Here is a 22,194-nt window from a genome sequence, read left to right as displayed (position 1 = left end):
CAGTGGTACCAAGGATTTCTGCTTGTTGGTGGTACTATGGAGATATGCTTGTCAGTGGTACTATGGAGCTATGCTTGCCAGTGGTGTCAATGAGCTATGCTTGTCAGTTGTATTAAAGAGCTATGCTTGTTAGTGGTACTACAAAGCTCTGCTTGTCAGTGGTACTAAGTTGCTATGCTTGTCAGTGATACCAAGGAGCTATGCTTGTCAGTAGTACTATGGAACTATGGTTATTAGTGGTACCAAGGAGCTATGCTTGTCAGTGATACCATGGAGCTATGCTTTTCAGTGGTACTATGGAGCTATCCTTGTGAGTGCTACCAAGGAGCTATGCTTGTCAGTGGTACTACGAAGCTATGCTTGTTAGTGGTACTACAGAGCTGTGCTTGTCAGTGGTACTACAGAGCTATGCTTGTCAGTGGTACCAAGGTGCTATGCTTGTCAGTGGTACTATGGAGCTATGCTTGTCAGTGGTACCAAGGAGCTATACTTGTCAGTGGTACTATGGAGCTATGCATGTCACTGGTACCAAGGATCTATGCTTGCCAGTGGTACTTCAGAGCTATGCTTTTTAGTAGTACTATGAAACTATGGTTGTCAGTAGTACCAACGAGCTATGCTTGTCAGTGGTACTAAGAAGCTACGCTTGTTAATGGTACTGTAGAGCTATGCTTGTCAGTGGTACTAAGAAGTTATGCTTATCAGTTGTTTTAAGGATCTATGCTTGTTTGTGGTACTACAGAGCTATGCTTGTCAGTGGTACTATGGAACTCTGCTTGTCAGTGGTACCAAGGAGCTATGCTTGTCAGTGATAAGACAGAGCTATACTTGTCAGTGCTATCAAGGAGCTATGCTTGTCAAGGGTACTATGGAGCTATGCTTGTCAGTGGTACCAAGGAGCTATGCTTGTTAATGGTACCAAGGAGCTATGCTTGTCAGTGGTACCAAGGAGCTATGCTTATCATGGGTACCAAGGAGCTATGCTTGTCAGTGGTACTATGGAAACCAAAGTAAAAGTAGGTCAAGGAAGAAATGAACAGCTCAAGCAGAAATAGCGTAATCCTCTTTAATAAACGCTTTCATCAAAATACTTCATCAGAATACAACTTTAGATTTCAAAAACTCTATAAATACTAACCATGATAGACAATTATCCAATCAACCAATAAAACAATTAAAAACTGATACAATATAATGAACGTGGTTTAATCAAATAACTATATGTGTAGGTATATTGCTGAAGGGCCATATATAGCAGTTGATACCCTAAGGGAGACACTGGAAGTTCCAGGTTATGTTGAGTGTAGTACTAAGGGAGTTATTTATATTAGTGTTTGTAGCACATGTCCTAGTTTCTACGTAGGAATGACTGTTAGGAGTTTAAAAACCTGCATTCGTGAACACATTTATAGTATTAGAAAACATGATGAGACCAACGCTTTATATAAACATTCCATAGAATGTCACAACTTTAAGAAGTTTTTATTTTCAGTATTGGAAGTATGTAAGACAGATCTAAGAGGGGGTGATTTTAAAAACTACGTAGAACAAAGGGAAACATTGTGGCAAATTAAGCTAAAATCGGACAAACTCCCTGGACTAAATGATGCTATAAACATTAAATGTTTTTTAAAAGATCGTAAATTATGTATTGATAAAAGTAGTGATACAAAGTTATTTGATTAAACCACGTTCATTATATTGTATCAGTTTTTAATTGTTTTATTGGTTGATTGGATAATTGTCTATCATGGTTAGTATTTATAGAGTTTTTGAAATCTAAAGTTGTATTCTGATGAAGTCTTTTGACAAAAGCGTTTATTAAAGAGGATTACACTATTTCTGCTTGAGTGGTACTATGGAGCTATGCTCTTCAGTGGTCCTACAGAGCTATACTTCTCAGTGGTGTCAAGGAGCTATGCTTGTTAGTGGTACTACAAAGCTATGCTTGTCAATGGTACTACAGAGCTGTGCTTGTCAGTGGTACCAAGGAGCCATGCTTGTCAGTGGTACTACAAAGCTATGCTTGTCAGTGGTACCAAGTATCCATGCTTATCAGTTGTTTTAAGGAGTTATGCTTGTTAGTGCTACTACAGAGCTATGCTTGTCAGTGGTACTATGGAGCTATGCTTGTCAGTGGTATTACGGAACTATGCTTGTCAGTGGTACTATGGAGCTTTGCATGTCACTAGTACTAAGGATCTATGCTTGCCAGTGGTACTACAGAGCTGTGCTTGTCAGCGGTACTACAGAACTATGGTTGTCAGTGGTAGTAAGAAGCTATGCCAGTTAGTGGTACTACTGAGCTATACTTGTCAGTGGTATCAAGGAACTATGCTTGTCAGTGGTACCAAGTAGCTATGCTTATTAGTTGTTTTAAGGAGCTATGTTTGTTAGTGGTACTACAGAGCTATGCTTGTCAGTGGTACTATGGAGATATTCTTGTCAGTGGTTCCATGGAGCTATGCCTTTCAGTGGTACTATGGAGTTATCCTTGTCAGTGGTACCAAGGAGTTATGTTTGTCAGTAGTACCAAGGCGCTATGCTTGTCAGTTTTACTATGGAGCTATACTTGTCAGTGGTACTGTGGAGCTATACTTGTCAGTTGTACTACGGAGCTATGCTTTTCAGTGGTACCAAGGAGCTATGCTTGTCAGTGGTACTACAAAGCTATGCTTGTTAGTGGTACTACAGAGCTGTGCTTGTCAGTGGTACTACAGAGCTATGCTTGTCAGTGGTACCAAGGTGCTATGCTTGTCAGTGGTACTATGGAGCTATGCTTGTCAGTGGTACCAAGGAGCTATACTTGTCAGTGGTACTATGGAGCTATGCATGTCACTGGTACCAAGGATCTATGCTTGCCAGTGGTACTTCAGAGCTATGCTTTTTAGTAGTACTATGAAACTATGGTTGTCAGTGGTACCAAGGAGCTATGCTTGTCAGTGGTACTAAGAAGCTATGCTTGTTAATTGTACTGTAGAGCTATGCTTGTCAGTGGTACCAAGGAGCTATTCTTATCAGTTGTTTTAAGGAGCTATGCTTGTTAGTGGTACTACAGAGCTATGCTTGTCAGTGGTACTATGGAACTATGCTTGTCAGTGGTACCAATGAGCTGTGCTTGTCAGTTTTATTATGGAGCTATGCTTGCCATTGGTACCAAGGAGCTATGCTTGTCAGTGGTAAGACAGAGCTATACTTGTCAGGGGTATCAAGGAGCTATGCTTGTCAGGGGTACTACGGAGCTATGCTTGTCAGTGGTACCAAGGAGCTATGTTTGTCAGTGGTACCAAGGAGCTATGCTTGTTAATGGTACCAAGGAGCAATGCTTGTCAGTGGTACAAGGGGGTTTGCTTATCATGGGTACCAAGGAGCTATGCTTGTCAGTGGTATTAATGAGCTATGCTTGTCTGTGGTACTATGGAGCTATGCTTTTCAGTGGTCCTACAGAGCTATGCTTCTCAGTGGTGTCAAGAAGATATGCTTGTTAGTGGTACTACAAAGCTATGCTTGTCAGTGGTACTACAGAGCTGTGCTTGTCAGTGGTACCAAGGAGCCATGCTTGTCAGTGATACTACAAAGTTATGCTTGTCAGTGGTACCAAGTAGCCATGCTTATCAGTTGTTTTAAGGAGTTATGCTTGTTAGTGGTACTACAGAGCTATGCTTGTCAGTGGTACTATGGAGCTATGCTTGTCAGTGGTACTATAGAGCTATGCTTGTCAGTAATGCCAAGGAGCTATGCTTGCCAGCTGTACTATGGAGCTTTACTTGTCAGTGGTACCAAGGGGCTATACTGTTCTGTGATACCAAGGGGCTATGCTTGTCAGTGGTATTGTGGAGCTATGCTTGTCAGTGGTACCAAGAAGCTATGCTTTTCAATGGTGCTATGGACCTCTGGAATTATAGATAATTCCACTCTGGAATTATAGATAAACTCACTAAACTAGGTATAAACCCCTATGTGACAAGATGGGTTGCCAGCTGGCTCACTGACAGAACCCACACTGTGAAAGTAGCAGACTCCAAATCTGACTTCAGAGCAGTGACAAGTGGAGTACCACAGGGTTCAGTCCTGGGTCCTCTCCAGTTTCATATCTATTTATCTGAAGTACAGGCTAACACAGGAGGTCTTTGGCTAAAGAAGTTTGCAAATTACTGCAAACTTGGAGCCATAATCGAAACTCCTAATGATGTGGACATCCTACAAAAGGGCCTCACTGAGACAGATACCTGGTGTCAAAGCCATGGCCTCAAGCTCATTGCCAAAAAGTGCATTGTCATCCCCTTTGGTAAAAACTCTGTACCCATGAACTACAACATAGGCGGTAGTATACTTAACACCGAAAGTGTGATAAGAGACCTTGGGACACAGGTGGACAGTAGTCTCTCCTTTGGTAATCACATCGCCACAGTAGTCAGGAAATCCTTCTATGTGGCACACCTCATCACAAAAGGTTTCTCATCCAGAAAAAAGAGGTCATTGTTCTCCTCTACTCATCACTCATTAGACCCATTATAGAGTACATCACCCCTTTTGGAATGTACCTCACAAGACATCTACAACAACTGGAAAGGCCACAGAAATACCTCACAAAGAGGATTACTGGCCTCAAACAGATGCCCTATGCAGACCATCTCAAAAAACTCCAGCTTTACTCCATCACATATCACCTACTCAGAGGTGATCTCTGCCTAACATGCAAAGTTATGTCAAACCCAGAGCTGCTGAACATGCTCCACTTAAAGAAATCCCAATCCTTCCGAGCTACATGCTCTAGGGACCTAAACCTTGTCACCACAATAAACAGAACATGCCGGAGGGATAGATTCCTGTTCTAGAGACTTCCCATACTCTGGAATAAACTACCTATCTATATCAAACAAAGCTCCTCATTAGCACCCTTCAAGAAAAATCTTGATGATTGGATGGGAAATAGGAAATTTACCCCGGGGATCATCTCTGTGGCTCTGCTCGACAGTGGCACAGGAAAATAATTTTCTTGGGTGGCAAAAGCCTGGGTACCTTTTTGGCTTGGCTTGTATAGGCCCCAGGGCCAATAGCATAGTACCTACCTGTGAACCTATGACCTATGCTTGTCAGTGGTACCATGGATCTGTGCTTGCCAGTGGTACTACAGAGCTATGCTTGTCATTAGTACCAAGGAGCTATGCATGCCAGTGATATCAAGGAGCTATGCTTGTTAGTGGTAACCCAGAGATATTTTTCTAAGTGGTACTACAGAGCTATGCTTGTCAGTGGTATTAAGAAGCTATGCTTGTTAATGGTACTACGGAGCTATGCTTATCAATTGTTTTCAGGAGTTATGCTTGTTAGTGGTACTACAGAGCTATGCTTGTCAGTGGTACTATGGAGTTATGCTTGTCAGTGGTACCAAGGAGCTATGCTTTTCAGTGGTACTACAGAGCTATCCTTGTCAGTAATACCAAGGAGCTATGCTTGCTAGTGGTACTGTGGAGCTATGCTTGTCAGTGGTACTATGGAGCTATTTTTGTCAGTGGTACCAAGGAGCTATGCTTGTTAATGATGCTATGGAGCTATGCTTGTCAGTGGTGTCAAGGATCTATGCTTGCCAGTGGTACTAAAGAACTATGCTTATCAGTGGTACTATGGAGTTATGCTTGCCAGTGGTACCAAGGAGCTATGCTTGTCGGTGGTACTATGGAGCTATTCTTGTCAGTGGTGTCAGTAAGCTATGTTTTCAGTTGTATTAAGGAACTATGCTTGTCACTGGTACTAAAAAGCTATGCTTGTCAGTGGTACTAAGAAGCTATGCTTGTTAGTGGAACTACAGAGCTATGCTTGTCAGTGGTACCAAGGAGCTATGCTTGTCAGTGGCACCAAGTAGCTATGCTTATCAGTTGTTTTAAGGAGCTATGCTTGTTAGTACTACTACAGAGCTATGCTCGTCAGTGGTACTACAGAGCTATGCTTGTCAGTGGTACTATGGAGCTACGCTTGTCAGTGGTACCAAGGAGCTATGCTTGTCAGTTGTACTATGGAGCTACAAGGAGCTATGCTTGTCAGTTGTACTATGGAGCTATACTTGTCATTGGTATCAAGGAGCTATGCTTGTCAATAATACTGTGGAGCTATGCTTGTCAGTGGTACTACGGAGCTATGCTTGTCAGTGGTACCAAGGAGCTATGCTTGTCAGTGGTACCAAGGAGCTATGCTTGTCTGTGGTGCTACTGAGCTATACTTGTCAGTGGTACCAAGGAGCTATGCTTGTCAGTGGTATTAAAGAGCCATGTTTGTTAGAGCTTCCGCAGAGCTAAGCTTCTCAGCGGTACTACAGAACTATGCTTGTCAGTGATACCAAGGAGTTATGCTTGTCAGTGGTTCTACAGGGCTATGATTTTCAGTGGTACCAAGGAGCTATGCTTGTCAGTGGTATTAAGTAGCTATGCTTGTTAGTAGTTCTACAGTACTATGCTTGTCAGTGGTACTACAGATTTAGGCTTGCCAGTGGTACCAAGGATTTCTGCTTGTTGGTGGTACTATGGAGATATGCTTGTCAGTGGTACTATGGAGCTATGCTTGCCAGTGGTGTCAATGAGCTATGCTTGTCAGTTGTATTAAAGAGCTATGCTTGTTAGTGGTACTACAAAGCTCTGCTTGTCAGTGGTACTAAGTTGCTATGCTTGTCAGTGAAACCAAGGATCTATGCTTGTCAGTAGTACTATGGAACTATGGTTATTAATGGTACCAAGGAGCTATGCTAGTCAGTGATACCATGGAGCTATGCTTTTCAGTGGTACTATGGAGCTATCCTTGTGAGTGCTACCAAGGAGCTATGCTTGTCAGTGGTACCAAGGTGCTATGCTTGTCAGTGGTACCAAGGTGCTATGCTTGTCAGTGGTACCAAGGTGCTATGCTTGTCATTTGTACTACGGAGCTATACTTGTCAGTGGTACTGTGGAGCTGTGCTTGTCAGTGATACCAAGGAGCTATGCTTCTCAGTGGTACTGTGGAGCTATGCTTGTCAGTGGTACCAAGGAGCAATGCTTGTCAGTGGTACCAAGGATCTATGCTTGTCAGTTGTGCTATGGAGCTATGCATTTCACTAGTACCAAGGATCTATGCTTGCTAGTGGTACTACAGAGCTATGCTTGTCATTGGTACCAAGGAGCTATGCTGTCAGTGGTAACAAGTAGCTATGCTTATCAGTTTTTTTAAGCAGCTATGCTTGTCAGTGATACTACAGAGGTATGCTTCTCAGTGGTACTATGGAGCGTTGCTTGTCAGTGGTACCACAGAGCTATGGTTGTCAGTGGTACTATGGAGCTATGCTTGCCAGTGGTACCAAGGAGCTATGCTTATCAGTGGTACTATGGAGCTATGCTTGTCAGTGGTACCAAAGAGCTATGCTTGTCAGTGGTACTATGGAGCTATGCATTTCACTAGTACCAAGGATCTATGCTTGCTAGTGGTACTACAGAGCTATGCTTGTCAGTGGTCCTATGGAACTATGGTTTTCAGTGGTACCAAGGAGCTATGATTGGCAGTGGTACTTAGAAGCTATGCTTGTTAGTGGTACTGCAGAGCTGTGCTTGTCAGTGGTATCAAAGAGCTATGCTTATCAGTTATTTTAAGGAGCTATGCTTATTAGTGGTACTACAGAGCTATGCTTGTTAGTGGTACTATGGAGCTATGCCTGTCAGTGGTACCAAGTCTCTTGTACTACAGAGCTATACCTGTCAGTGATAACAAGGAGCTGTGCTTGTCAGTGATACCAAGGAGGTATGCTTGTCAGTGGTAGTGTGGAGCTATGCTTGTCAGTGGTACTATGGAGCTATGCTTGTCAGTGCTACCAAGGAACTATGCTTGTCAGTTGTATTATGGAGCTATGCTTGTCAGTGGTATTAAGAGCTATGCTTGTTAGTGGTATTAAAAGCTATGCTTGTTAGTGGTACTACAGAGCTATGATTCTCAGTGGTACTATGGAGCTATGCTTGTCAGTGGTACCAAGGAGCTATGCTTGTCAGTGGTACCAAGGAGCTATGCGTGTCAGTGGTGCTACTGAGCCATACTTGTCAGTGGTACCAAGGAGCTATGCTTGTCAGTGGTATTAAAGAGCCATGTTTGTTAGAGCTTCCACAGAGCTAAGCTTCTCAGCGGTACTACAGAACTATGCTTGTCAGTGATACCAAGGAGTTATGCTTGTCAGTAATTCTACAGAGCTATGCTTTTCAGTGGTACGAAGGAGCTATGCTTGTCAGTGGTATTAAGGAGCTATGCTTGTTAGTGGTTCTACAGTGCTATGCTTGTCAGTGGTACTACAGATTTAGGCTTGCCAGTGGTACCAAGGATTTCTGCTTGTTGGTGGTACTATGGTGATATGTTTGTCAGTGGTACTACGGAGGTATGCTTGCCAGTGGTGTCAATGAGCTATGCTTGTCAGTTGTATTAAAGAGCTATGCTTGTTAGTGGTACTACAAAGCTCTGCTTGTCAGTGGTACTACGTTGCTATGCTTGTCAGTGATACCAAGGAGCTATGCTTGTCAGTAGTACTATGGACCTATGGTTATTAGTGGTACCAAGGAGCTATGCTTGTCAGTGGTGCTAAGAAGGTATGCTGGTTAGTGGTACTACAGAGCTATGCTTATCAGTGGTACCAGGGAGCTATGTTTTTTAGTGGTACCAATTAGCTATGCTTATCAGTTGTTTAAAGGAGCTATGCTTGTTAGTGGTACTACAGAGCCATGCTTGTCAGTGGTAGTACAGAGCTATGCTTGTCAATGGTACCAAGAAGCTATGCTTTTCAGTGGTACTATGGAGCTATCCTTGTCAGTGGTACCAAGGAGCTATGCTTGTCAGTGGTACCAAGGCGCTATGCTTGTCAGTTGTACTCTACAGAGCTATACTTGTCAGTGGTACTGTGGAGCTGTGCTTGTCAGTGATACCAAGGAGCTATGCTTCTCAGTGGTACTGTGGAGCTATGCTTGTCAGTGGTACTATGGAGCAATGCTTGTCAGTGGTACCAAGGAGCTATGCTTGTCAGTGGTACTATGGAGCTATGCATTTCACTAGTACCAAGGATCTATGCTTGCTAGCGGTACTACAGAGCTATGCTTGTCATTGGTACCAAGGAGCTATGCTGTCAGTGGTAACAAGTAGCTATGCTTATCAGTTTTTTAAGCAGCTATGCTTGTCAGTGATACTACAGAGGTATGCTTCTCAGTGGTGCTATGGAGCTTTGCTTGTCAGTGGTACCACAGAGCTATGCTTGTCAGTGGTACTATGCAGCTATGCTTGTCAGTGGTACCAAGGAGCTATGCTTGTCAGTGGTACTATGGAGCTATGCTTGTCAGTGGTACCAAGGAGCTATGCTTGTCAGTGGCACTATGGAGCTATGCATTTCACTAGTACCAAGGATCTATGCTTGCTAGTGGTACTACAGAGCTATACTTGTCAGTGGTCCTATGGAACTATGGTTTTCAGTGGTACCAAAGAGCTGTGATTGGCAGTGGTACTTAGAAGCTATGCTTGTTAGTGGTACTGCAGAGCTGTGCTTGTCAGTAGTATCAAAGAGCAATGCTTATCAGTTATTTTAAGGAGCTATGCTTATTAGTGGTACTACAGAGCTATGCTTGTTAGTGGTACTATGGAGCTATGCCTGTCCATGGTACCAAGTCAGTTGTACTACAGAGCTATACTTGTCAGTGGTACCAAAGAGCTGTGCTTGTCAGTGATACCAAGGAGGTATGCTTGTCAGTGGTAGTGTGGAGCTATGCTTGTCAGTGGTACTATGGAGCTATGCTTGTCAGTGCTACCAAGGAACTATGCTTATCAGTTGTATTAAGGTGCTATGCTTGTCAGTGGTATTAAGATTTATGCTTGTTAGTGGTATTAAAAGCTATGCTTGTTAGTGGCACTACAGAGCTATGATTCTCAGTGGTAGTATGGAGCTATGCTTGTCAGTGGTATCAAGGAGCTATGCTTGTTGGTGGTACTATGGAGCTATGCTTGTCAGTGGTACTATGGAGTTATGCTTGCCAGTGGTACCAATGAGCTATGCTTGCCAGTGGTATTAAGGAGCTATGCTTGTTAGAGGTACTACAATGCTATGCTTGTCAGTGGTACTATGGAGTTATGCTTGTCAGTGGTACCAAGGAGCTATGCTTGTTGGTGGTACTATGGAGCTATGTTTGCCAGTGGTATTACGGAGCTATGCTTGTCAGTGGTGTCAAGGAGCTATGCTTGTCAGTGGTACTACGGAGCTATGCTTGTCAGTGGTACCAAGGAGCTATGCTTGCCAGCTATGCTTGAGGCAGTCAACAAAGCCATAGAAGAGGGTAAGGTGGTTCACACAGGCTTACTTAGGCCCTTGGGCTGATAGCCTAGTACCTACCTATGAGCTTATGAGCCAGTGGTACTACAGAGCTATGCTTGTCAGTCATACCAAGGAGCTATTTTTTCTCAGTGGTACTATGGAGCTATGCTTGTCAGTGGTACCACGGAGCTGTTTTTCTCAGTTGTGCTATGGAGCTATACTTGTCAGTGGTACCAAGGAGCTATGCTTGTCAGTAGTACCAATTAGCTATGCTTGTCAGTGGTAGTACGGAGCTATGCTTGCCAGTGGTACTACAGAGCTATGCTTGTCAGTGATATTAAAGAGTTATGCTTGTCAGTGGTACTACAGAGCTGTGCTTCTCAGTGGTACTACGGAGCTATGCTTGTCAGTGGTACCAAGGAGCTATGCTTGTCAGTGGTACCAAGGAGCTATGCTTGTCAGTAGTACTATAAAGCTATGCTTTTCATTGGTAGGGTATGAAATTTGTTCTGCCATAAAGGTCTAAATTACCTCAATTATTATGCGATTTGAAACTTTTTGCGTGGAAATTAAATTTATCGGTGTTGTTTGGTAACAATTCTGTGCTGAACAACAGTGACAAGGTGGCCAGTATTTTTAACCCACCCATTCATAACACACTTGCATTATTTGAGAAGGTCTGCGAGATTTGTTTCAGGGCATTATTTGAAGTTAATAACAGATACAATGTTATGGCTCAATCTGATATGCTTGTCAGTGGTGCCAAGGAGCTATGCTTGTCAGTTGTACTACGGAGCTTTACTTGTCAGTGGTACCAAGGATCTATGCTTGCCAGCTATGCTTGAGGCAGACACCAAAGCCGTAGATGGGGGTAAGGTGGTTCACACAGCCTATCTTGACCTTGCCAAGGCTTTCGAAACCATCCCCCATTCTGGAATTATAACTAAACTCATAAACTGGGTATAAATCCTTATGTCACAAGGTGGGTTGCCAACTGGCTCACTGCCAGAACCCACACTGTAAAAGTTGCAGACTCCAAATCTGACCTCAAAGCAATGACAAGTGGAGTAACACAGGGTTCTGTCCTGGGACCTCTCCTGTTTGGTATCTACTTCTCTGAAGTACAGGCTAACACAGAAGGCCTCTGGCTAGCAAAGTTCGTAGATGACTGCAAACTAGGAGCCATAGTCAAGTCCCCAAGTGATGTGGCCATCCTACAGAAGGGCCTCACTGAGACAGATGCCTGGTGTCAGAGCCATGGCCGCAAGCTCAATACCACAAAGTGCAGTGTCATCCCCTTTGGTAAAAACTCTGTATCCTTGAACTACCACATAGGCAGCAATCTACTTAACACTGAATATGTGATAAGAGACCTTGGGACCCAGGTGGACAGTAGTCACTCCTTTGATAGTCACATCGCCATAGTAGTCAAGAAGTCCTTCTATGTGGCACACCTCATCATAAAAGTGTTCTCATCCAGGAAAAAAGAGGTCATTGTTCCCCTCTACTCAACACTCATTAGACCCATTATAGAGTACAACGCCCATTTTGGAATGTACCTCACAAGACATCTGTAGCAGCTGGAAAGGCCACAGACGTATCTTCCAAAGAGGATTACTGGCCTCAAACAAATGCCCTACACTGACCATCTCAAAAAACTCCAGCTTTACTCCGTAGCATATTGCCTACTCTGAGGTGATCTCTGCCTAACATATGAAGCTATGTCAAACCCAGAGCTGTTGGACATGCTACACCTAAAGAAATCCCAATCACTCCGAGCTACATGCACTAGGACCTAAACCTTGTCACCACAATAAACAGGACATGCTGGAGGGATAGATTCCTGTCCCGGAGACTTCCCATACTCTGGAACAGGCTAACCATCTATGTCAAGCAAAGTTCTTCATTAGCACTCTTCAAGAAAAATCTTGATGAGTGGATGGGAAATAGGAAATACATCCCGGGGATCACTTCTGTGTCTCTGCTCGACAGTGGCACAGGAAAATAACTTTCTTGGGTGGTGTAAAGCAGGGAACCTTGTTGGTTAGGCTTACATAGGCCCTTGGGCCGATAGCCTAGTACCTACCTATGAACCTATGAGCCAGTGGTACTACAGAGCTTAATGCTTGTCAGTCATACCAAGGAACTGTTTTTCTCAGTGGTACTACGGAGCTATGCTTGTCAGTGGTACCAAGGAGCTATGCTTGTCAGTGGTACTATGGAGCTATGCATGTCACTGGTACTAAGGATGTATGCTTGCCAGTGGTACTGCAACCCTATGGTTGTCAGTGGTACCATTAGAGCTATGCTTGTCAGTGGTACTAAGAAGCTTTGCTTGTCAGTGGTACCAAGTAGCTATGTTTATCAGTTGTTTTAAGGAGCTATGCTTGTTAGTGGTACTACAGAGCTTTGCTTGTCAGTGGTACTGCAGAGCTATGCTTGCCAGTGGTACCAAGGAGCTATGCTTTTCAGTTTTACCAAGGGGCTATGCTTGTCAGTGGTACCAAGGAACTATGCTTGTTAGTTGTACTACAGAGCTAAACTTGTCAGTGGTACCAAGGAGCTATGCTTGTCAGTGGTACTGTGGATCTATGCTCGTCAGTGGTACTACAGAGCTGTGCTTGTCAGTGGTACTACAGAGCTATGCTTGTCAGTGGTACCAAGGAGCTATTCTTGTTAGTGGTACCAAGGAGCTATGCTTCTTAGTAGTTCCAAGGAGCTATGCTTGTCAATGGTATTAAGGAGCTATGACTTGTTAGTGGTACCACAGAGCTATGCTTCTCAGTGTTACTATGGAGCTATGTTTGTCAGTGGTACTAAGGAGCTATACTTGTCAGTGGTACTAGGGAGCTATGCTTGTCAGTGGTACCCAGGAGCTATGCTTGTCAGTGGTACTATGGAATCATGCTTGCCAGTGGTACCAAGGAGCTATGCTTGTTGGTGGTTCTATGGAGCTATGCTTGTCAGTGGTGGTACTACAGAGCTATGCTTGTCAGTGGTACCATGGAGCTATGCTTGTCAGTGGTACCAAGGAGCTATGGTTGTCTGTTGTATTACAGAGCTATTCTTGTCAGTGATACCAAGGAGCTATGCTTGCCAGTGATACCAAGGAGCTATGCTTGACAGTGGTACTGTGGAGTTATGCTTTTCAGTGGTACCAAGGAGCTCTGCTTGGCTGCACATTCAAAACCTTTCTAATGAGTTAAAAAATAACATTATTCTGGTTGTATGTTTGGTACAGCAGTTAATCATATCCTTAAACATGGGTATTACATAGGTAAACTGATTTAAGGAGTGTCAGTAATGTTCCATATCCCAAGTTTCCCTGCATTAAGCAGGATTATTTTTGGTGGCCCAACAAACAGAAATCCCAGAAATTAAGGTTTCAGAAGGAAAAGGCAGGTTGAGAACTCTGCCAAACCAAGAGTGGTTCCTTTCTCTAAAAGGTTAACTCCTCCTTCCACACTATATGACTATGCCAAGGCATAACACTCATCTTTTCCAAGTCCCCATAGGGGTGTCTTGTTTTGATTTTCAGCTCTTTACACGATGGCTGGGCCAAGAGTGGGTTCTGACAAGACCCAACCACAAACCCAACATACTAGTCATAGGAGACTCTATAGTGAGACACACAGATGTACCTCTCACCAGGCTAGACAAGGAGAAAGTCACAGTAAGTTGCTTGTCAGGTGCTAGAATCCACCATATCACACATGCACTCAAGTCTCACAACAGCAGGTACTGTTATGACTCTTAGCTCATGTTGGTGTGAATGACTTGAGAATGAAGCAAGACATGATTGAGCTCACTAAATATGTATCCCAGGCAGGTATGTCCCTAGCCTTAAGCAGCATCCTGCCATCATGCAGAATGACATCTCAATGCAAACAGAAATGACTGACTTTTAACAATTGGCTTAGCTTTAGGTGTCATTCCAAGCGGATCCAGTATCTGACAGCCTCGGAGAACATGATTGACAGACCACGATGCTTTGCCAAAGATGGTCTTCATCTGTCTCCCTCGGGCTTTAGACTTCTGGCAAAGGCTCTTGCCTCCCCCTTAGTGCCTTTTTTAGGCAAAATCATGAGCACAGAATTACCAACATGAAATTCTTATAAACGAAATTTAAAGATCATGCTGCCAAATCCTAGGAGTCTTAGCATGAAACTACAGTCATTGTAAGCATTCCTTCCCCTGAAAGATGCTGACATTTGTACAGTTACTGAAACCTGGTTCAAAGCTGTGGAGAGCACCGCAGCCTTACCAGGTTACTCATCTTACCATACTTTCAGACCCCAAATGGAGGGCTACAAAGCCAAAGGAGGTGGAGTTTCAATATTTATCAAAGACATACACACCTCCAGGATGGCCAAATGGTATGACACACAGGAGACACTCCAAGTGCAGTTAACTGTTGACAAAACACCTATTCAAATCATAGCTAGCTACAGAGCTCCAACCATGACTCAGGATGCCCACTCCACCTATATGCACTTACTTGAATCCATCAAGATTCAACCCTCTACCCTGATTCTGGGTGAATTTAACTACCCCACCATAGAGTGGAAGACCTATTCTAGCCCAAACATAAATGCCCAGAGATTCCTCGACTTTGTCAATGCCAATGCATTGGATCAGCTGGTCAACACCCCTACAAGAGGTGAAAATATCCTGGACCTGTTCCTAACCAACATGAGCAGTCACAGTAGACTCCTACAGTGTCATCCTTTTTAGTAAGGTCCAACAATAAAGCGATCACTTTTGAAGTCACCATCTCCCCTGACCCCCCCCCCCCCCACCGTCAGGCTCAAATGAAAAAACTTTTCCAAAGCTGGCTACAATTTCCTCAGAGCAGGTATAAAGAGCTTCACAGCCATCATCCCTTCAGTTGGAACTAGCACTAATGGCCAGGCCTACACTAAAGAACTATATGAGCACCTACATAGCTGTATGGACTCAGCAATATCTGACAGGACCAAATTATCTTCCTCAAAGAAGAATAAACCTGTCTGGTGGACAGCAGCAATAAACAAACTCTATAACAGAAGGAAAGAATTGCTGTCCAGGGCCAAGAAGGAGCAGGTGCAATGTTGGAAGCAATCTCTCCTTTGTCTGAACAAGCAAATAAGGTCACTTATGAAATCCTCTAAGGCTAATTTTGAGTCAAAATTGGCCACATCCACCAAGGGCAATCACAAGGCCTTTTCACATATGTCTGCAATCTCAAAGGTAACACCCAAATCTGCTCTGGACTGGTGGTCAATAACACATCATACAGAGATGCCATAGATATAGCCAACCTGCAGGCAGACAGGTTCAGTGAAAACTTCACCCCCCCTGTCCTCCCCATTAGTAAACCAGGACATCCTGTTCTCCTGCCCCCCCCCTCATCACTAGAGAACAGGTCCTTAATGCCCTCTTAAAGGCAAAAAATACAGTCTCCATGGGACCCAATAACATCCCTGGCTGTATCCTACATGAACTTAGGCATGAGCTCTCAGCTCCATTAGACACCCTATTTAACCAAATCCTGAGCACCGGCTTCATCCCAGCTGATGGAGGACAGCCATTATCATCCCTCTACACAAAGGTGGAGCATCCACCAACCCAGGAATTATAGGCCCATTAGCCTAACTAGCCTGATCTGCAAGGCCATTGAATGCATTATCATGGACCTTATAAACAAGGACATTGGCAGCCTCCAAACACTTGACCCCACACAGTTTTGTTTTGTCAAAGGGAGATCATGCCTGTTAACCTTGGTCGACTTCTTTGAAACAGTCACCAAAGCCATAGATGAGGGGAAGACAGTGCACACCACCTACCTTGACCTAGGCAAAGCCTTTGACACTATTCCCCACTTGGGCGTAATAGATAAACTCTCCTAGCTAGGCATCAACCCATATGTTGTAAATAAAACAAATAAAGCCGGATACAGAACTAGGATACAAGTAGCACTGTTTTAATAAAGCGCTTTTCATCTAACTTCTTCAGTCAAAACGGCATTCAACAATTCAAACTTAAACTCATTAGTTAAAACCATGTGATAACAAAAGCTCGAAATTTAAAAGGGGATGACATTTCATAAAAAAAGTTTAAAAAGGCAACAGTTTAAAGTAGAGTGGCACACATTAATTTACTAATACATATAACACCTTAAATAATTTCATGTAGGTAACCATATAGCATGAAACACAATTCAAATTAATAAAATGAATGCATATATTATATCCATCTAAACTATTAATATTTAAACATTACTTTATTCATGTTAGAACTCATATAAATAATAGAAAAAAGTCTATATTTAAAAATATAAAGATGCACATAAATAGATAAATATATATATAAGTATATAAATATATAATTATATAAATATATAAATACATAAATAAATATATATAGATCCATCTATATGTCAATTTCATCTAAGTAAACTTTTCAATTTTAACAGACACGAGAGAGCATTTATCATTTATCCCTGGGTGGTAGTATGCCATCTAATTTGTCAATACAGTTCTAACGTCTCCAAAAATAAACTAGTGGGTCCACCTCTATCAGCATATTCAGTTTGTTGTATAACCTAAAATTTAAAAGAATGATGTGGGAAAGTTTTAACATGTTCGGCTAACGCATTTTCTTCTTTTTGTCTGTGTCTGTGAATTCTGTCCATCTTTCTATGTTGGAAGGACTGATCGTAGATTACGTGACAGAATTTATGAGAATGTATATAGTATTCAAAGACAAACTGAATGCCAAAAAGTACATCATTATCCCCTTTGGGGAAAATGTCATCCCCACTAATTATCACATTAATAACATTTAATCAGTCGTGAGGGACCTGGGCACCAAAGTTGATAACAACCTGACTTTTGACAACCATGTTGCCTCCAGTGTATGTAAGACTTTCTACATAATCCACCTCATAAGTAAGAGTATTTCATCCAGAAACAAGGAGGTCATAACATCCCTGTACTCCTCCCCTACCATATCCATTATCGAGTACAATGCCCCCTTCGGCATGTACCTTGCCAAGCACATGCAGCAGTTGGAGAGACCACAGAGGCTCCTGACCAGGAAAATCCAGGGTGTCAAACACCTATCCTATACAGACAGGCTAAAAGGCCTGTCCCTCTACTCACTCTAATGCAGCAGTTGGAGAGACCACAGAGGCTCCTGACCAGGAAAAGCCAGGGTGTCAAACACCTATCCTATACAGACAGGCTAAAAGGCCTGTCCCTCTACTCACTCTAATACAGACTGCTCAGAGGTGACCTATGTCTGGCATACAAGGCCATTTCAGACCCAGCCTTGATGGAGTTGCTGCATATTTGTAAGACAAACTCCACATGCAAGGCCTTAACCTGGTCTGTGACATTAACATAACTTGTTGATGGGATAGATTTGTGTCTAAAGACTCCCCCATCTGTGGAATAGACTCCCTCTCTATGTCAAGCAGAGTACCTCTCTAGCCCTCTTTAAGAAGAACCTGGACAACTGGATGGGAAACAGGAAATATACCCCTGGGATCCCACCTATGTCCCTGCTAGGCAACGGAAACAGGTGCTCACTTTGAGGGAACATAGGCGGAATTTATGGCTAGGCTTATAAGGACCTCCAGGCCCTAGTATAATTCTATGAACCTAAACATTGATGGCAGGGGTATCAGATGGAAGTGAAATGATCTTCTGCCTGTATTTGCAGGATGTTCCTCCTTATCTACTAGTCCACATTTTGTTAGTCCCTCCTACTCTCCATCACATGCTGGGTTCAAGGTTAATAGATTGACCTTCTGCCTGTATTTGCAGGATGTTCCTCCTTATCTACTAGTCCACATTTTGTTGCTCCCTCCTACTCTCCATCACATGCTGGGTTTAAGGTTCATAGATTGACCTTCTGCCTGTATTTGCAGGATGTTCCTCCTTATCTACTAGTCCACATTTTGTTACTCCCTCCTACTCCCCCATCACATGCTGGGTTCAAGGTTCATAGAAGCAGTTCCCTCTCTGAGAAGAATGAGGCATTTCTTCTCTAGTATTTTCTTGGTTTCCCTATAAGAGCAGTGCAGAATCTTTCTTTGTTTGAATACTTTTGTCAAGGTCCCCAAATTTAAGATGCTCATTCTGCAGACAGTGCTTCCTCTGTTTCTTGATGACTGCTTCATGGTAACCCTGGTCTCTTGACAGAAGTCTTTTGTCATATCCATGTTGCTCATCACTTCAGGGGATACCTGAGATTTGTTGTGTCTGGTTCTAGTTTTCTATATTGCCCTTTGGAGTATCCATTGTGATGTGAGTGTTTTCCAAATACCTTGCTCCAGTACTTGCCCAGTAACAGACTGTAGGAATTCACTTTTTTCTGTACTTGGATGACTTTCTGGACTGTGGGGATTTTCCATCCAGATGTGTGGAATCATTATAGAAGGTCTTGCCCCGACTCTCCCAAACTAGGCTTCAAGTTGCACCTCCTCAAGTCATGTTTGACTCCCTCGCAGAGACTCATCTTTATGAAGTGCTTAATCAACTTCAACAACAATATTCTGACTTTTCTTCTTGAAGACAAGATCATGTCACACTCGATGGTGTTTCTGTTATTCTTCCAGAGGAATATCACCGTGGCTAGAGATTTTCTAGAAATTCTTGGACTGATGGCATTCATGATTCTCATTTTACCACCGACCATCTTCACATGAGAAAATTTCAGTGATATGTCTGAAATGGTTGGATGTAGCACTTTCGTTCCCTGGAATCCCAGTTGCCAGTGCTGCCCTTCATTAGATAAGAATTGCAATAGTATAGATCAAATGAGTATCAATCCAGGGATCACTTTTCTCCCCTCCAATGCTAGTGCAATCTGTCCTGGTATCTTGAGCATGTGTAGCAGGTGTTAAAGGAGTCAAGAAAACCTATTAGAATATATTGTGTTTACTAACAGATGAGGTTTTCTAAGTCTTGCCTAAATGGAAACAGAAGATCTATTACAGTTAATGTTAATATCCCTCTGATCTTGAAATATTGATGTGAATTACTGAAGGATGGCTTACCATATGCCACTGCTTAGGTGCATTTAGCCATCTCTGCTAGCCTACCAATGGATCTCTCCATCTTTCTGTTTTGTAAAACAGCTCATGAAAGGAGAATTGCATATGAGACCCCCTAACCAGCAACTTCCTCCTTTGTGGTATCTCAGATATAGTCTTGAAAAACTGACCGTATCACCTTTTAAACCTGCAGCTCATGTTGATCTTAAATTCTTAATGTGGAAACTGTTCTGCGTATTGCTCTGACATCTGTAAGGTGAGTTTCTGAGCTGCAAGCTCATGGTGGAATAACCTTACCTGGTTTTCCACACGTTTAAGGTTGTGTTACACGCTTATCCTTTTTCAGGCCCAAAGCGATTTCAGTCTTCATTTTCTATCAGCCTTTTAATCTTTGTGTGTTCTTTCTGGAATCTAAGATTAAGGTATAGATGTTGGATGCACATAGGCAGCTCAGGTACTACTTTGATGGAGTAAAGTCCTTTAAGAAGGCTGAAAGGGTTTTTATTTCCTTTTCCAGGGCATGGAAATGTCAACCTGTCTCTAAGTAATTGACTGCATATGAGTTGTCCTCTGGTAGTATTTTTTGTTGCACCCACCATGGTGAGGAGAAAAGCCAGGTAAAGGTGCTTTCATCAGTGCCTTTTCCTCCTCTGTGACTTTTTTGTAAAGGATTCTAGAAACAGCACTTGGTCCTCTGTCCTTACATTCATGGAGTAGTACAAACTGGATGTTTTTATAGATCCTTTGTATGGTTTATGAGAACCATTCTGCAGGGTCTTCTGGACCCTTCTCCTCTTAGGTTAGGTAAGCTTTGGGAATCTATCCATATGCCAGTAAGGCAGTGTGCTTGTTGAACATAGTGCAGTTGTATAAGTTCTGCTTATCTGTTGCAACAAATGTTCATAGAACACCCCTTTTTGTTGGGTGTATATACTTGGTGGGCTGAAGTTGCTGTTGTGTTTTTGTACAGCAACATTTTTTGTTGTTTTTTGTCTGGGGAGGCATTTGGTGTGGAATAGTAGGTGTTCACAAAGCTTGTGTTCTGCTCTTCCTGTTGGACCCTAGAAGACTGGAAAGGGTCCTATCTGTCAACAGAAAGAGCTGTTCTGGTCCTTCTCACTCACCAACAGGCAGTGGGAGGAGTTCTGAGCTTAACAGACTGCCAGAAGGAAGGTAGCAAGGCAGGGCACTACTACCCCATATAGCAGTAATGCAGTGTGTTTGTTGGTCCTTCACACCCACAGACAGGCAGTAGGAGGAGCTCTAAGCTTTGATAGACAGTCAGAAGGAAGGTAGCAGGGCACTACTACCGCATGTGCCAGTAATGCAGTGTGTTTGTTGGTCCTTCACACCCACAGACAGGCAGTAGGAGGAGCTCTAAGCTTTGATAGACAGTCAGACGGAGGGTTGCAGGGGACTACTACTCTGTACGCCAGTAAAGCAGCATGAACTACAATACACTTCGATACAATACCCCACTCGGGCATTATAGATAAGCTCACCAGCTTAAATATAAACCCCTATGTCACTAGATGGGCTGCAAACTGGCTCAAGGACAGAACCCACATGGTTAGAATTGCTGGAGCCATGTCAGACTCCAAACCAGTTACAAGTGGCATCCCACAAGGCTCAGTCCTGGGATCTCTCCTGTTCGGTATATATTTCTCGGAGGTACAGGCCAACAAGGAAGGACTGTGGCTGTCCAAGTTCACAGATGACTGCAAATTGGGTGCTATAATCGACCCTCCAGCTGACACAAGCATCCTCCAAAAGGGCCTCATAGAAACAGACAACTGGTGCCAGAGCCATGGCCTCAAGCTAAACGCCAAAAAGTGTATAGTCATCCCCTTTGGCAAAAACAACGTGCCCACAAATTACCACATAGGTGGTACTCCATTAAGTACAGAAGAAGTAATTAGGGACCTGGGGACCCAAGTTGATAGCAATATCTCATTTGACAACCACATGGCCAAAGTGGTTAGAAAAACATTTTATATAGCCCACCTAATCATGAAGGGATTCACATCTAGATCAGGGGAGGTCATCGTGCCTCTTTACTCATCCCTCATCAGGCCCATAATTGAGTACAATGCCCCTTTTGGGATGTACCTTACCAGACACCTGCAGCAACTGGAAAGACCCCAAAAGTACCTCACCAAGAGGATCAAAGGGCTCAAACAGATGCCATATGCTGCCCGGTTAAAGAAACTCCAGCTCTACTCAGTGGCATACCGCCTGCTCAGAGGCAATCTGTGCCTGACTTATAAAGCCATGTCCAACCCGGAATTAATGGACATGCTATACCTCAGAAAATCCAAATCCCATCAAGCTACGCGCTCGAGAGACTTGAACCTCAGCACTGAAATAAATAGGATATGCTGGAGGGACAGATTCATAACCCAGAGGCTCCCTTCACTCTGGAATAATATCCCAGTTCAGGTTAGGCAGAGTCCCTCACTGACTCTCTTCAAGAGGAATCTTGATGAGTGGATGGGGGATCGTAGGTTTACCCCGGGTATCACTTCTGTGTCACTGTTAGACAGAGGCACAGTATACTAACCTTGAAAAGGGGCATAGCAAAATTAATTTAAAATGGGTGGTGAAAGCCAAACACACTCTAGCTAGGCTTATAAATGTCCTAGGGCAGATAGCCTAGTATGAACCTATGAACTATGAACATCTACGGTTACAAATAAGTAGGACTTATGCAACCATAATTTCCTGGTTCCCCATCTCTTTGGTTTTACATCTCCATCATCTTTTATCTGTCTGGGGGAACAGTGTATGGATCTTACTGGGGATATAAAAATACTTATGTAAGCATTTACTTGCAAAAATTATTTTTCTAGATTTACTTGCA

The sequence above is a fragment of the Protopterus annectens genome, chromosome 16.part0 (assembly GCF_019279795.1).
Source record: "Protopterus annectens isolate FY-2018-M chromosome 16.part0, PAN1.0, whole genome shotgun sequence".
NCBI lineage: Eukaryota > Metazoa > Chordata > Ceratodontiformes > Protopteridae > Protopterus > Protopterus annectens.
This window is presented reverse-complemented; position numbering follows the sequence as displayed.